Genomic DNA, 15,348 nt, shown 5'->3' with positions numbered 1-15,348 from the left:
TCCTTTACTTTGTTTTTAGACTCTGTTTAAAGGGTAATTTCAGGTTGTGACATTCATAACAATTTCATTATCTGCTTTTAAGCTTATTATACATTCAATCAACATACTCCCATAACTCCCTATTTTAAAAATGATTACAAAATTCTTGCCAAGAACTATTTGTGTTACATCACTCTTAATTAATTTAGAAACAAAGCAAAAAGTTTGCTTTGAATTTAAACTTGCGGAACCAGGTTGCTGATATCAAATTTCAACTATAATATTGGATATCACAAATAATTTTTTTTTAAACTTACTTGATGATACAGGCACCAGTCTGTGAACAAAACTGAAACTGATAACTCCCTAAGAAACAGCCTATGGAAACAAATCTTTCTGCATCCAGGCACACTTAATATTAGCAAGTCTTCCCTTTGCTTGCATCCATCTGATGGGCTTCACAGTCCTTTCAAGGAGCAGATTAAAAATGCATCTCTAATTGTACAAATTAACTGTAGGTTATGAAGAGCTAAGAAATATTTGCAAAAATGTTTTACTCTGGAGTTGAGTTCAACACAAAATGTATGAGTGGATATCTTATATTTCAGGTAGCTGATGGCACCTCACAGGATGGACAAGTGAGACTTAAGGAAATGGTTAGAGACAGTACTCATTCTGTGCAGTGTATATAGTCCTGTGTCTGATCTTTTTTTTACATTGCCCTAATGTGTGATCGCATCAAATGTGTAAGAGACCGATTTAAATACTAAATTGCAGTACAAGTGCAAGCACAATTTCCCTACCTTCACACAGGTAATACACATTGTACTTACTTTGCTCATATGTAATGGATACAAAAGCCACATCAAAAACAAACGATTTCAAGGAAAACCAACTGGAGCTGTCCAGTAATGCCTCCCTAAAATGGATTTGGATGGCAGATCTTCAAAAGTTTCACAATTGCTAACACAGCCTCTGAAGAAGTTAGCTGCAGTCCCTCATTACAACAAAAAAGCTATGGTGCACAGGACAACGTCCTGCTTTTAAACGCAGTTGCCATAACTCTGGATCTCAAGGCTCTGCAAGTTAATCCATTAACAAGTCAGATGTTGCTTCTCCCATGTCACCACCAGATCATTCTGTGCACTTGTTCCCTGCGAGCCATTGAGTCCACTGTAATTAATCTAACTACCTGGATCTCGAGGATAAAAATAACTGCGTTGAGACTCATTATTGGTTTAATACTCAACTCTGTGTGCTATGCTTCAGAATATGCTTGCCCCTGTCACTGTTATACGAATACTTATTTTATACTTGTGCATCATATCATTGTGCTGGAATCCATGTGTGTGAATGTATTATGTACAATTAAACAAATAAACAAATCAGTGAAGAAAGATTAAATGCCAACTTTAATAACTTCATACTGGCCCAGTCCTATTCTGTTTTAAATTGTCAAAGGACAAAAGATGCTAAAGTAATCTTCTCTCAATGATATTGCAATTTTTGGATTTTAATTGATTGGGTCAATACCAAGCCAATCAATTTGATTGCAAACATATTAAAGCACATGTTTGACTGATTTCTTTTCTGTTGAACTTGCTGGAAGGCGATATAGATCTGCTTGGCTCGGGAAACTTTGCTAAGGTATTTATCAACTAATCATGGTTGATATCTCGATGATTCTATCTGAAATCTTCAATCGAGGATAATCAAATCACAAAGAACTGTCATCGATAGAAAGAAAGGAAAAATAACAACTGCATTTTTAAAAATTAATACAAGAGATATTTATTACTGAAACATAATTCCCCTCAAGAAGGTAGTGGTGAGATGCAGTGAGGCATTGTCAGAATATTTTAGCAGTTGTGAACTTTGAACTGTCTTCCACTGCATGGGGCAATTGAAATAGGAATAGCCATGTTTTTCAACCAAGATGCTGTAGGAAATTTATTCAGCACCTACAATATAACTGAAGGTTAAGCAAAACTTGCTGCCTTCTGAAAAATAGAAGGATTTTGTATAAACATGGGCCAAAAACACTAGTGGAAACAAACATGACGGAATTTCCTATTAATTTTTCAGGTACACTGATGTGTACCTTGATGTCTGGACAAATAAAGACACCATGGGCTGACACAACTGTAAATCTAGTTTAAAATGCAGCAGCAAAATTAATGTGCAATAAAAAAGTTAAGATAGTCTCAAAAGGTAACTGCTTTAGAAGAAGAAAACTACTGCATGCCTCATTTTCCATATTGTGTCACAGATTCTGATCAGTTGAAAAATAGTTCCAGGTTTTCCTTGATTGAAATACAAGAAATGGTGGTTAATGTTCTAACTTTACTTCAGTAAAGTACCATAAATTTCCATTGTAGCTTAAGTTTAGTAGACAACAATCAATTAATTTCTTACTTCTGGATTCTTAAGGGATAGACCCAGGTAGTACTTATGAAATGAAAAGTTTATTTGGGCAGTTTCCATGCTCAGTGTGGACATGTTATTTCCATTATCAATTTCAAAGTTTAGAGACTGTTCAATTCTAAAATTTGACTGAATTAAGTTTGCAAGATGATCCAAAGAAACCCTGCTTCCAAGTTCATTCCATCTTACACTTGTGTTTGATTCCTCTTGTACAACACCTTAGGTAAAGGTTGACTGTGTCAAATTTTAAAAAACCTATCTATTCACAATGGATAGTTCCACATCCCGTCTTGGGTTCAATGTTCGGCATGAGTTATGTGAAGCCAGAGGTCACATGACACCAGGTTATTGTCCAACAGGTTTATTTGAAATCGCAAGCTTTCGGAACGCTGCACCTTCATCAGGTGAAGTCACTTTGTCCAACACTGGCATCTCCGTATCATGAGTTATATCATTACACAAAAGGTAGCAATTAGGTGGATCTGGAGAAATTTAGGAAGTGAACATTTTACATTTAGGTTGCACTCATTCTTCCATTTCCGTGTCAAAAATAAAGAGCCTTAGGTGCTCTGAGGGATATTGCGCTTAATTTGAAGTTTGTACGGGATGGTGTTTAATTGCAATCTGGTGTGAAGCTGAATTTCAAAGAGATCTAAGGGAATGTACTGGAGTACTACGGAACCTTAAAGATGTTGAACAATTTTGTTTTAATGTTAAGAGGAAACAGATGCTGCTGCCCTTCTCTCTTAACATTAAAAAAGCCCACAGACAGTGATGTTAAACAATAGATAGGCAGAGATCTATAATCATCAGTAAGATTTGGATTCCAGTGTTGAAACAGTGTAACTATAGCCTTAGGGTTGCTAAGGAAGTGTTAATGTACAGTAAGTGTAGAATTGGTTAAAATATTTGAAAAGAAGCATATCAAATCATTATTTAACGTTGAAAAGAGTTGTAAAGCAATAGAAAAAGTAGTTAGATTAGGTCCTGTATGAATCACTCCAATAAATTCTGTACATAAACCAAAATGATATGAGAACCTGGACACATTCAATGAAATTTTCTTATCCCACATTCTTATATTTTAACAACTTTTGACATGTATTAGAAATCAATAGGAAACATGAGTACAATTTTTGATACATCTAACTTTCAATAAAATATTAACTTTGAACATTGGACTTTGCTAAGGGACCCATGAGCTCTCAGTGGTTCTAAGAAGATAATAAAGGCATTATGTTTACGATTGTTCTCAGACCAATGGGAGAAACATTAACCCCGTCAAAGTAAGTGAGCCTGTCCTGTATGGGAATTTTTTTATGATTTAAAGGATTAGCACAAGTTAAAATGAAAACATTTACTAAAAAGAAAGGATCGAAAAAGTCTGTTTTATGCATTTTCACATTCAATAACACTTAAGTCTGCTAATAGCATCGTCCCCTAATTCTCCAGGACTTATCCATTTCGCTGCACTTACCACTCTCCAGACCACCCACATAGACGTACATACAAAAACCACATGTGTGAGGAATGTCTGCTGTTAATGGAAATCAATATCAGCATTACGACCCTATTATATGCACAAGCTGGCTCTCAGACAAGATCACTCGTTTCATCTTTTGGGTACCTTTGGTTAGTTTTATGTGGCAGCACATAAACACAATTTACTATGCTGGTTTTCTTATCAGGCATAGCTTGATTCTATCAAAGAATAATGTCTGCTAGAAACCTAATATCAATTATTTGTCAATTCATTTAACTACTTCTTGACATATTGATTGTAGATGAGAATATAACACCGTACTGTGTAATTCACAACACTTGGATTTATGTGAGGTAAAGACAACTTGAGGACATTGCTAATGGGCCAGAAGACTTTCTTACCTGTGATCCTTTGCGTTACGTTAATATGAAAGCTGCTTTTCCTTTTCAGAAAGTGCAGTGAACATACTGCTGCCACAATAATGTGTTAATATTTCAGGTAACAAGAATTTTGGATTTGCCTCAGAAGTTATGTCTCAAAATTTAAGTAATCAAGACCATCTACTTCCTTCAAACAAGTTAACATTTTCATTTTGTAATGAAACTGAAGGCTATCTATTACATTAACTGTCTGCCTGTTGTTTTTGCATTAGTCCTTTGTCTCCAACTATATGAAGTCTTGCTGCCAAACAGAACGTTAACCTGCATCAGGTTAAAACATCACATTGTGGATCTTACAATTCCAAAACATACAGGCTAGGGCAGGATGAACAGATTGGTGTTTCAGTATCCCTACTACTGTCACTGGTAGCAGGAGATGGGCGGAAAAACTCAAAAATGTGTATTATCTTTTATATTCTAAGGACTTGACATAATACAGATAAGAAACCCCTAGTCAGGGGTGTGATTTTTGCTAGTGATGGCCACTGGGCTTACAGTGCTAGATTGACCTGAGTAAATTCTGTAACATAGCCATTATGGTGCACATATATATGTCAAATACTTCCATTGTAGCAGCTTGCAGGGCATGAATCTAATGCTATGGCAATGTTTGGAAATTTGATTGTGTCCAAAATTAGTCCAAGTCCATTTCTTAAAACATATAGCATATCGAGATGATCTATGCTTTTTAAATGTAAACAAGACCACCCTTGGGAGTTGGTTCCATGCCAGGGTCACTGTAATTTACCAGTGGAACTTCAACTAAATCCCCTCTTTAAACAATCTATACTTGCCTGCGTTTAACCCATTCTCCCTTGCTCTCTGTTATTCTGCCTGGCTTTCTTAATAATTCAGCTACTCATACAGTCACAGAGATATGCAGCACAGAAACAGGCCTTTCAGTCCAACTCGTCCATGCTGACCAGATATCCCACATAAATCTAGTCCCAATTGGCCCATATTCCTCTAAACACCTCCTATTCATATACAAATCCAGATGCCTTTTAAATGTTCTTTTTGAACAGTGAACAATAATTATGCCACATTGAAATATACATCACTTGTACATGCTTGAACTGTACATGCTAAGAACTGGTAACTCAGGACTGGTGGCATACAAACAAGAACGTTTTCATGTCCATGTTTGCTATGGTAGAGTTTTGGTTTTTCTTCTGAACAACAAAAGCATGACAATAATAATTTTAGATAACAAGGTGTAGAGCTGGATGAACACAGCAGGCCAAGGAGAATCAGAGGAGCAGGAAAGCTGACTTTTCAGTTCGAGACACTTCTTCAGAAATTACTAAACTCATCCTCAAGACACTGACACCCTCATCTGCTTAGCTGAATTTGTCCTCAAGAACCTGAACTCACAATAATAATTTTCACTGGTTAATTTTGTTCTCCCTTCTCCACTTCATCATTCAGAGTTTGTGCTGTCAATTCTGAGCAATTGCAGGAAATTGCAGACATCTCCAGAGTTGTTGCCAATGCCAAACTGTACCCAGACAGAAGAGGGTGCTCAAGCACAATTCCTAAATAAATCTGCTGATCTTCCTCGGTACTGTATCTGTGCACAATTTGGGCAACTTTACCATTCAAGGGAAGCCTGGTGCAAAATTGAAGCTTGCTACTTCATAGCACGAGGCCTTAATGCATCAGAATATCTTGCCATCCAATTAAGTAAATTGGCAAAAATTGTTTAAAAAATATTCATTAATCTTCGGTTTCATAAACAAGTTTTTATAAATAGTTGTTTGCAAGTGCTAAAGTATAATAGTTAATTTCAAAAACAGAGCAAGAAATAATTTAAGATAATAAAATGTGAGGCTGGATGAACACAGCAGGCCCAGCAGCATCTCAGGAGTGCTCCTGAGATGCTGCTGGGTCTGCAGTGTTCATCCAGCCTCACATTTTATTATCTTGGATTCTCCAGCATCTGCAGTTCCCATTATCAAGAAATAATTTAAGACTGTTTAACTCGCAGTATTTCTAACTTCATTTTCATTTAATTATACCAGAAACTGTTTATTTTCCCGCTTAACGCACTCAAAGCAGTTTTGCGATTTTAGAGACAAAAGAATAAACTTCAAGCAATGTCATAGGTCTTCAGTCAGTCAATTTGGTGCAACATACTTCAGTTGGTTTGATGCCACCATCCTCGTTTTAGGTTGGGATCTTAAAGTCCTTTTTGATCTTGTATGATAAAAGAAAGCCACTTGGTAACGTAACGAGAAGAGGCTATTGGCTGAAAATGTATTTGATTGCATGACAGCAATCAAATACAAGTTGCATTTGTGTTGTAGACATTGTTACTCATACTATGTGGGTAACCCACATCACAGGCCTATTGCCTTCAAGATCCGGGTCTGTTCTCTCACCTGTAATGCATAATATCTTCAGGGATAGTAACAACAGCTGATGCTGGAGTCAGAGATAACACAGTATGGAGCTGGGGAAGCACAAGAGGCCAAGCAGCAAGAGAAGAGTAGGAAAGCTGAAGTTTTGGGTCAGGACCCTTCTTTAGAAATGGGGGAGGGGGAAAGGGGCTCAGAAATAATTAGAGAGGGGAGGGGTAGGGCTGGAGAAAGTAGGTGGGATGGTGGCATAGAGGTAGGGAGTGGTTTGGATTGGTGAGTGAGGTGGGAGGAGCAGATAGGTGGGAGAGGTCAAGGAGGCGGGGATGAGAGGGACACTTGGTCATGATGTTGGGCAGTGCTTAATGCACTTCTCAGCATTAACCTTTCAGAGACCAACATCACATTCAGCAACTCCAGGCTCTTTCTTTACTCATTATTAATATTTACACATTAATGTATATCATTACATTCGTCAATATCCAATTCAAATCCCACCTCAATTCGCTGACTTCACAAATTTACGTGGTCTTGGTGGTTTCACTACTCTGCCAAAATGCAAACTCTTCCAACTTGAATGGTTGGTAGGTGTTTGGCCTGAAGACTGTTGACCTGAACTCTTTTCTGGACTGTGTAAGGTCTGCAAAGCCCCTTTAAACCAGAAGACCTTCATGTCTTGGATTTCTTTTACAGACGCTATACATCCTGCTGACCCAGGCAATTATCCCATTGCATCATGTGGAGCGCGTTTAATTTCAAACACTTGATTTGCAGAGGAAAGCTGCCCTATTGAAACATACTGTCTTTCTTGTAGTATCCTTGATTGCTGAAGCAGCCAACTTTCATTTTTTAAACAGTACCTTGGATCTCTGAGCCAGGAGATTTCTATTTAAGCGTTTTGGATCTCTGATTTCTTTTGACCACATCTTGAACCTGTCAGCCTTGGTGTTCCCCTCTTGGTTACATCTTCCATGATTTGTATCCAGCTCATTTTCAATTTGCCAGAGCAAATCCTATTTTTCAAACCGTGCACAAATTTGTCCTGAAGCATGTAGATGATTTATGTCTACCTGTTGATTAAGTTGGACACTTGCATTCGCCTCCTAAGATTGATATACTAGTGAGCTCAATTTGTTCTCTTCCCACAATCAAACTCTGAAAGATTGTTTCCTGCTTGCTACAATCTAAATCACTGATTTCTCTTCCTGGAAAATGGAGAAATGAAGCATTCTATGAAATGGCACCTCCTCAGCAGCTAAGTTGATATTCGAGTCTGCTGTAATGATTTGTTCTTTAGGCAGTGTTGCTATGTGAATAACTGCAGGGAATTCATGAGGGGTATAGACAGGGTGGATAGCAGGAAGCTTTTTCCCAGAGTGGGGGACTCAATTACTAGGGGTCATGAGTTCAAAGTGAGAGGAGGAAAGTTTATGGGAGATATGTGTGGAAAGTTCTTAACACAGAGGGTGGTGGGTGCCTGGAACACGTTGCCAGCGGAGGTGGTAGGCGCATACATGATAGTGTCTTTTAAGACGTATCTGGACAGGTACGTGGATGGACAGGGAGCAGAGGGATACAGACTCTTAGAAAATAGATGACAGGCTTAGACAGAAGATCTCGATTGGCGAAGGCTTGGAGGGCTGAAGGGCCTGTTCCTGTGCTGTAATTTTGTTTGTTCTTTGAAAAACTCACCGTTTAGCTGAACTGGAATATACTGCTCATTAGCTTTGTGTCTCTTACAAGCATTGTTGATTTTTTTAAACTTTCTTCAATGATCACAAGAATGGAAGTTATTTCTGCCAATCCAACATAGTCGCAGGTTTCAATCCTGCTGACAATATTAAACATTTTTCTTATGCCAATACAATGAATTTCAATGGATTCTATATTGTTTTTGGGCCCTACCATGAATCTAAAAACAGATAAAATATCCTGGTTGACCTAGGATAGATGTACACTATCAAAGTTGCCACATCAACAGTTATCGCAGAAAATAAAAGCTCATGGTATAGAGGTAGCATTGCAGCACAGAGAGAAGATTGGCTAGCTAGCAGAAAACAGAGAATATGTATAGACATAAGAGCAGAGCCAGACCTTTGGTTCCGTAGCTGACATTGTCTTGACCTGTTTGTTCTTTGCTGGCTGTTTCTTGAATAGTTGTGGCATTCCTGTTTTGTATGTCGTTAACTTATTTGTTTAGGTAGCAATTTGACATTTTGCTACTTTGTAGCAGTGGTTTTATTTCTCATCATCTTCTGGAAGTGACCTCCTTTCTTAATGAAATAGATTTTTTTAAATAGAAAGGCATCACTTGTGAGGTGGCCTTGCTCCACAATATTGTCATGAGCTGTTACAATTTTCTGACTGGCCTATTCAATGTACTTGCTTCATCTTTTAGGTTTTTGTACCTTATGAACTGAATAGCTTCTCCTCTCTTGTGAGACAGTTGAATCTCTCCTCATAGTGGCATACCGGTTAGCACTACTACCTCACAGCAGTGCCAGGGGCTTGGGTTAAATCCCACCCTCAAGTGACTCTGTGCAGTTTTCACGTTCTCTCTGTGTCAGCACTAGTTTCCTCCGGGTGCAGCGCTACAGGGATGGGGAGTGGCTGGAACGCTTTGAGGAGGATTGTTGCAGTGGGGGGGGGGGCGCTGAATGGCCTGCTTCCACACTGTAGGGATTCTATGACTCTTGGGAGCGTTCTCTGTTGATTCGAGACTTATGTTTTACTCAACCTCTGACTGGCTTTCTGAAAAGCCAAATCTTCTTTAGACTGCAATAAATCTAAGAAAGACTCCTCAGTAATTCCAATAACAATGATGTCCTTTGTTATTTTGAACTTCAAATCTCCAGAGTAGCATTTTTCCATTAATCTATAGAGACGATTAAGAAATTATCCACGGATGCCCCTGGATATTTGGGATATTGAGTTCAATTTTGGACTCATTATTTAAGAAAAGATGCCAAAAGCCCTGGAGATGCTTCAGCGGAAATTCACCAGAATGACACCAGGAATGAGGGATTTTAGAAACAAGGGAAGATTAAAGAAATTGGGATAATTCGACTTGAAGCAGAGAAGATTAAGAGGCGACCTTGCTGAGGTGCTCAAAATTTTGAACAATTTTGACAGAATAAAGAAGGATATTCTATATTTGACTGTTTGGTTTGTCAGTAATTGGGGGTCACAATTTGGAGTCAGTTGAAGAGAAACTTCTTCACTCAGAATTGTAAGGACTTGGCATGCACTGCTAGGAGGGTGGTGGAGGCAGATTCCATAGGAGTGGTCAAAAAAGGGCTCTATAATATATATAGTGTACTTGAAAGTGATGAATTTAGACTGCTGCAGGGATAGAGCTGGAGAATGGGACTAGCTACGTAGCTCTTTCAGGAGCTGGTACAGAGATGATGGGTCAAGTGGTTTCCCTCTATAAAATTCTATGATTCTAAGATGTTGAACTCTACTGTTAAAATCTTACTCGTTCAAGAAGTTTGCTTGTTTTGAGGTTGCATTCATTGTCCAAAAATTTGCATGACTTCTAAAAATAACGTTGCTTTCTTATGCCTTGGCAAGCTAGAATGTATAACTGCTAAAATTGAATATAAAAGAATATTTTATTGTTCAGCTTATGATTTCATGTCCACTTTGGAAGCAATTCTGTATCTTTAGAGCTGTTTTCTAAGATGTTTGGTACGTTCTCTCTGAAATCCAATCTTCCTGGCAATTGAACCCAGGTTTGATTCAAGCCTCGGGCGACTGTGTGGAGTTTGCGCATTTTCCCCCCCAGCTGCCTGGGTTTCCTCCCACAATCCAAAGGTGTGCAGGTTAGAGTGGATTGGCTATGCTAAATTGCCCATAGTGTCCAAGGACGTGCAGGTTTGGTGGATGGGCCAGGGGAGTTGCAGAATTACAAGGATGATGTGTGTCTGTGTTGATGCTCTTGGGAGGGTCGGTGTGGACCCAACGGGCCACTTCTTTAGCACAGGGATTCTATGATTATTCATTTAATATTACTTCCATTGGAACCACCAACTCCAGCCCTTTATCTCACACTGAGCCAGACTGTTAGGTTTGGTGTCATAGCTGATCCGAACATGAGCTTTTGACCACTTTTGTCTGAGACCGCCCATTTCACCTCCATAACATTGCTTAACCTTGTTCACATCAAAACCTACCTGCTACTGAAATTCTTTCAGAGTTTTTGTTATTTTAGATTTGTAACACTGGTTAACCTGCCATTTTTTACACTACCTAAATATCAGAGGTCATCTGGAACTACAGACCCTTCCCTTACTTTTTAATGTCTAGGTTGGCCATCAACCTGGTGCTCAGAGGTTTATACTGACTCCCATTTTGGCAGTATTTTGAATTCAAACAAGAATAAAACTTTTAAAATCCCTCCATGACTTTGACTATTCCTATTTACGTTCTTGTAATCTATACCAGAAACTCAAGCTAAACTTATTGACACTCCTTGAAGTCAAGTACCTTGAAAATTTTGAATTTTGGCTGCTAAGACCCAAAAGCTGTAGAACCCCATTCTGAAACATCTCCATCTCTCTTTTTCTTTCTTTGAGGCTCCATTGTTTTGTTCAACAATCCCATATATCATGAAGGTCCAGTCTCAAGCTTCAATTCATAACGCTCCTGCCAAATGCCTTGGGGCTTGTTATGACATTCAAGGTGCTACACAAATACTAAAGCGAGGTATTTGGCTGCTGAAAATCTGATATAAAAGCAAAAACTGCTGGAAACACTCAGCTCAGGCAATTTATGTGAAATATAGTACATCATTCTACGATACCGTGGACCCCTGTGTTTTTCAGCAGTTTTTGCTTTTATTTCAGACTTAGCAGCTAAGTACACCTTGGGTAGCATGTTGGATCAGTGGTTAGCACTGACACATCTCAACATCAGCAGTCTTGATGAAGGTTGTAAGCCCAAAACTTTGATTTTCCTGCTCCTCTGATGCTGCCTGACCTGCTGTGTTCCTCTAGCTGCACACTGCATTGATTCTGATGCCAGCATCGGCAGTTCTTGCTACCTCTGGAAAGCCCTATGGAAAATGCAGGGATAGGATAGGGTAGGGGATGGGTAGAGGTGGGATGCTGTTCAGAGGGTCAGTGTGGACTTGATGGGCTGAAGAGCCAGTTTCCACAGTGTAAGGATTCTATGAAATACATGTTGTCTGTCATTCCTTATTATTAAAAAAACATTTGCTGCACTATTATTCTGCAGTGACAATTTTGTGTACAAATTCTAGTGGAAGTTTAAGAGTGTTTGGTAGATGCTCATAATATCTTTGCAAATAATAAGGAAGGTAAGTCAAATTTTTTCTACCAGCGCTTTTCTTTCTTTGTTTCCATGACTCTATACACCAGGGAATCACCTATTTAAAACTGATTCATTTCTGGTTGTTTTATTTTTGGAAGTTGTTAACAAAATAAGGAAAATGTATTTGTTTAAAGTTGCAGGTTTCAGTTTAAGGTTGTTTGCTACAGCCTTTTCACATGCAGTTTCTCTGTTCAGACTTTCCCTAAGCTTTCACTCCCACATTCAATTCCTCTTCACCTCCCTCCTGTTCCTGCCCTAAAACCCTGCCTTACCCGACCACAACCTTAATCGTGTTAAAGTTCTTAATCTTTAAAATTCCAATGCCCACTTCTTCAGTCGTCTGTCATTCTGAATAAAGTCCTGGACTCCACCTAGTGGCAGACATCAGAGAGTGCAAGATAACAAAGTGTAAAGCTGGATGACCGCAGCAGGCCAAGCAGCATCTCAGGAGCACAAAAGCTGACGTATCGGGCCTAGACCCTTCATCAGAAAAGGTGAAGAAGAGTCTAGGCACAAAACATCAGCTTTTGTGCTCCTAAGATGCTGCTTGGCCTGCTGTGTTCATCCAGCTCCACACTTTGTTAGTTTATAAAATGTGAGGCTGGATGAACACAGCAGGCCAAGCAGCATCTCAGGAGCACAAAAGCTGACGTTTCGGGCCTAGACCCTTCATCAGAGAGGGGGATGGGGAGAGGGAACTGGAATAAATAAGGAGAAAGGGGGAGGTGGACCGAAGATGGAGAGAAAAGAAGATAGGTGGAGAGAGTATAGGTGGGGAGGTAGGGAGGGGATAGGTCAGTCCAGGGAAGACGGACAGGTCAAGGAGGTGGGATGAGGTTAGTAGGTAGGAAATGGAGGTGCGGCTTGGGGTGGGAGGAAGGGATGGGTGAGAGGAAGAACCGGTTAGGGAGGCAGAGACAGGTTGGACTGGTTTTGGGATGCAGTGGGTGGGGGGGGGGGGGGGGGGAAGAGCTGGGCTGGTTGTGTGGTGCAGTGGGGGGAGGGGACGAACTGGGCTGGTTTAGGGATGCAGTAGGGGAAGGGGAGATTTTGAAACTGGTGAAGTCCACATTGATACCATTAGGCTGCAGGGTTCCCAGGCGGAATATGAGTTGCTGTTCCTGCAACCTTCGGGTGGCATCATTGTGGCACTGCAGGAGGCCCATGATGGACATGTCATCTAGAGAATGGGAGGGGGAGTGGAAATGGTTTGCGACTGGGAGGTGCAGCTGTTTGTTGTGAACTGAGCCACAATGATGCCACCTGAAGGTTGCAGGAACAGCAACTCATATTCCGCCTGGGAGCCCTGCAGCTTAATGGTATCAATGTGGACTTCACCAGTTTCAAAATCTCCCCTTCCCCTACTGCATCCCTAAACCAGCCCAGTTCGTCCCCTCCCCCCACTGCACCACACAACCAGCCCAGCTCTCCCCCCCACCCCCACCCACTGCATCCCAAAACCAGTCCAACCTTTCTCTGCCTCCCTAACCGGTTCTTCCTCTCACCCATCCCTTCGGCCCACCCCAAGCCGCACCCCCATCTACCTAGTAACCTCATCCCACCTCCTTGACCTGTCCATCTTCCCTGGACTGACCTATCCCCTCCCTACCTCCCCACCTATACTCTCTCCACCTATCTTCTTTTCTCTCCATCTTCGGTCCGCCTCCCCTTCTCTCCCTATTTATTCCAGTTCCCTCTCCCCATCCCCCTCTCTGAAGAAGGGTCTAGGCCCGAAACGTCAGCTTTTGTGCTCCTGAGATGCTGCTTGGCCTGCTGTGTTCATCCAGCCTCACATTTTATCATCTTGGAATTCTCCAGCATCTGCAGTTCCCATTATCTCCACACTTTGTTATCTTGGATTCTCCGGCATCTGCAGTTCCCGTTATCTCTGATCGCAGGTTTATTTGAAAACAAGCTTTTGGAGGCATTTCCATAGCAGATTTAACTTTAGGTTTAGTTATATTGTTGGCATTTTGTTAATCATTCTGCTTTTAAAAAAACCTATATTCAAATTCAGATAGTAAATAACATGTTAACATTATCTATCTTTCTGCATTTTGAAGTGATAGTAGAGTTCAGAAGGCATACATATATTGTCTGGTAAATCATTTGGCAGTCAACTGTTGGCCCTGGATTGTGCTATTCCACAAAACAGACAATTTTGTTTTACAGACAAACTACATTCTGGCTATGAATGTGATTCGATTATTCGGGTGATAGTTCAAGCAGCACAGAGCCATCTCAGCAAAATGCAACAATTTATTCATTAATGCAGTGAGTGAGGGAAATCAATCCTAATGGGAGGGAGTGTTTTCTATTGACCTTTTACAGAACAAAAAGCGGTCGCACTGAGAAAGGAGGTTGCAACGAGCCCTTAGAGCTGAGGCTCAGAGGTATGTTTTAGGTAAGCAGCTAGGTGATTGGTGTTACAGCTTTGTGCTCCTTTAAACCAAGGCAGTAGTTTAAACTAGCACAGGGGAAGACTGAGCTTATTACCTTCAAATGAGGGATTAGGAGGGAAAAATACCATTGACGATTTGGATAAAAATGACATTGGTCAGATGATGAAAGATTTGAAAGTGAGTGGCTAGCAAGAAACTTATGCACAGCCATGCTGGTAAACTGTTACAAATATGACAGGAGAGCACTGGAAGTCAAGTTGTATTTCTCCACAGGCTGTACTAAAATTGTAAATGATCTTATTGACTTATCAAAAGGTTACTGTTTCACTTTGTTAAGCGTTATTTAGAAATAAAAGTACAACGCCTCTAAGCTTGACACATCTACGTGTGCAGACAGGACAAGACATGCAGCAGTACAGAAGAGTGAGGGAGAAAAAAATAGAGAAAAAGTCTTGCTGACCAAACCAAAAAAGGTGACTTCCTCACTTTTCCTTAGATTTCTTCTCAATGAGACCATGTCAACATTGACTTTGGGAGGCCTTCAGTTCAGGTAGCAAGCACTTGGTCATACGTCGTACAATTAACTAACTCTGTGACTTTCACAATTTGAGGAGATCAGACTCATTGATTCCTGGAACTCTTTCTAATTCTCAGGAAGTAATTTAAATTTAGAGGGATGTTGCTTCAACTGTTCTTCTTGAAGATGTAATTTGTTACACATAGCTCAGGAGATAAGGAGCGAGAACACAATACAGTGCAAGAACGCGCATGCAAGCAGAGGAAGGACACACATATGCAGTGAGAGGGAGAGTAGTCAGTGATTCCTTACAGGCTTATCCATACCTGAATCACACAAGTCTATGTTGAAAAGGAAGCCAAAGTTCCAGGAGATGGTGCTATCTAACCTTAAGCACCTTTCTGAAACAGTG

Source organism: Stegostoma tigrinum, chromosome 3 (assembly GCF_030684315.1).
Source record: "Stegostoma tigrinum isolate sSteTig4 chromosome 3, sSteTig4.hap1, whole genome shotgun sequence".
In the NCBI taxonomy this organism is placed as follows: domain Eukaryota; kingdom Metazoa; phylum Chordata; class Chondrichthyes; order Orectolobiformes; family Stegostomatidae; genus Stegostoma; species Stegostoma tigrinum.
Note: the sequence above shows the minus strand (reverse complement) of the source record.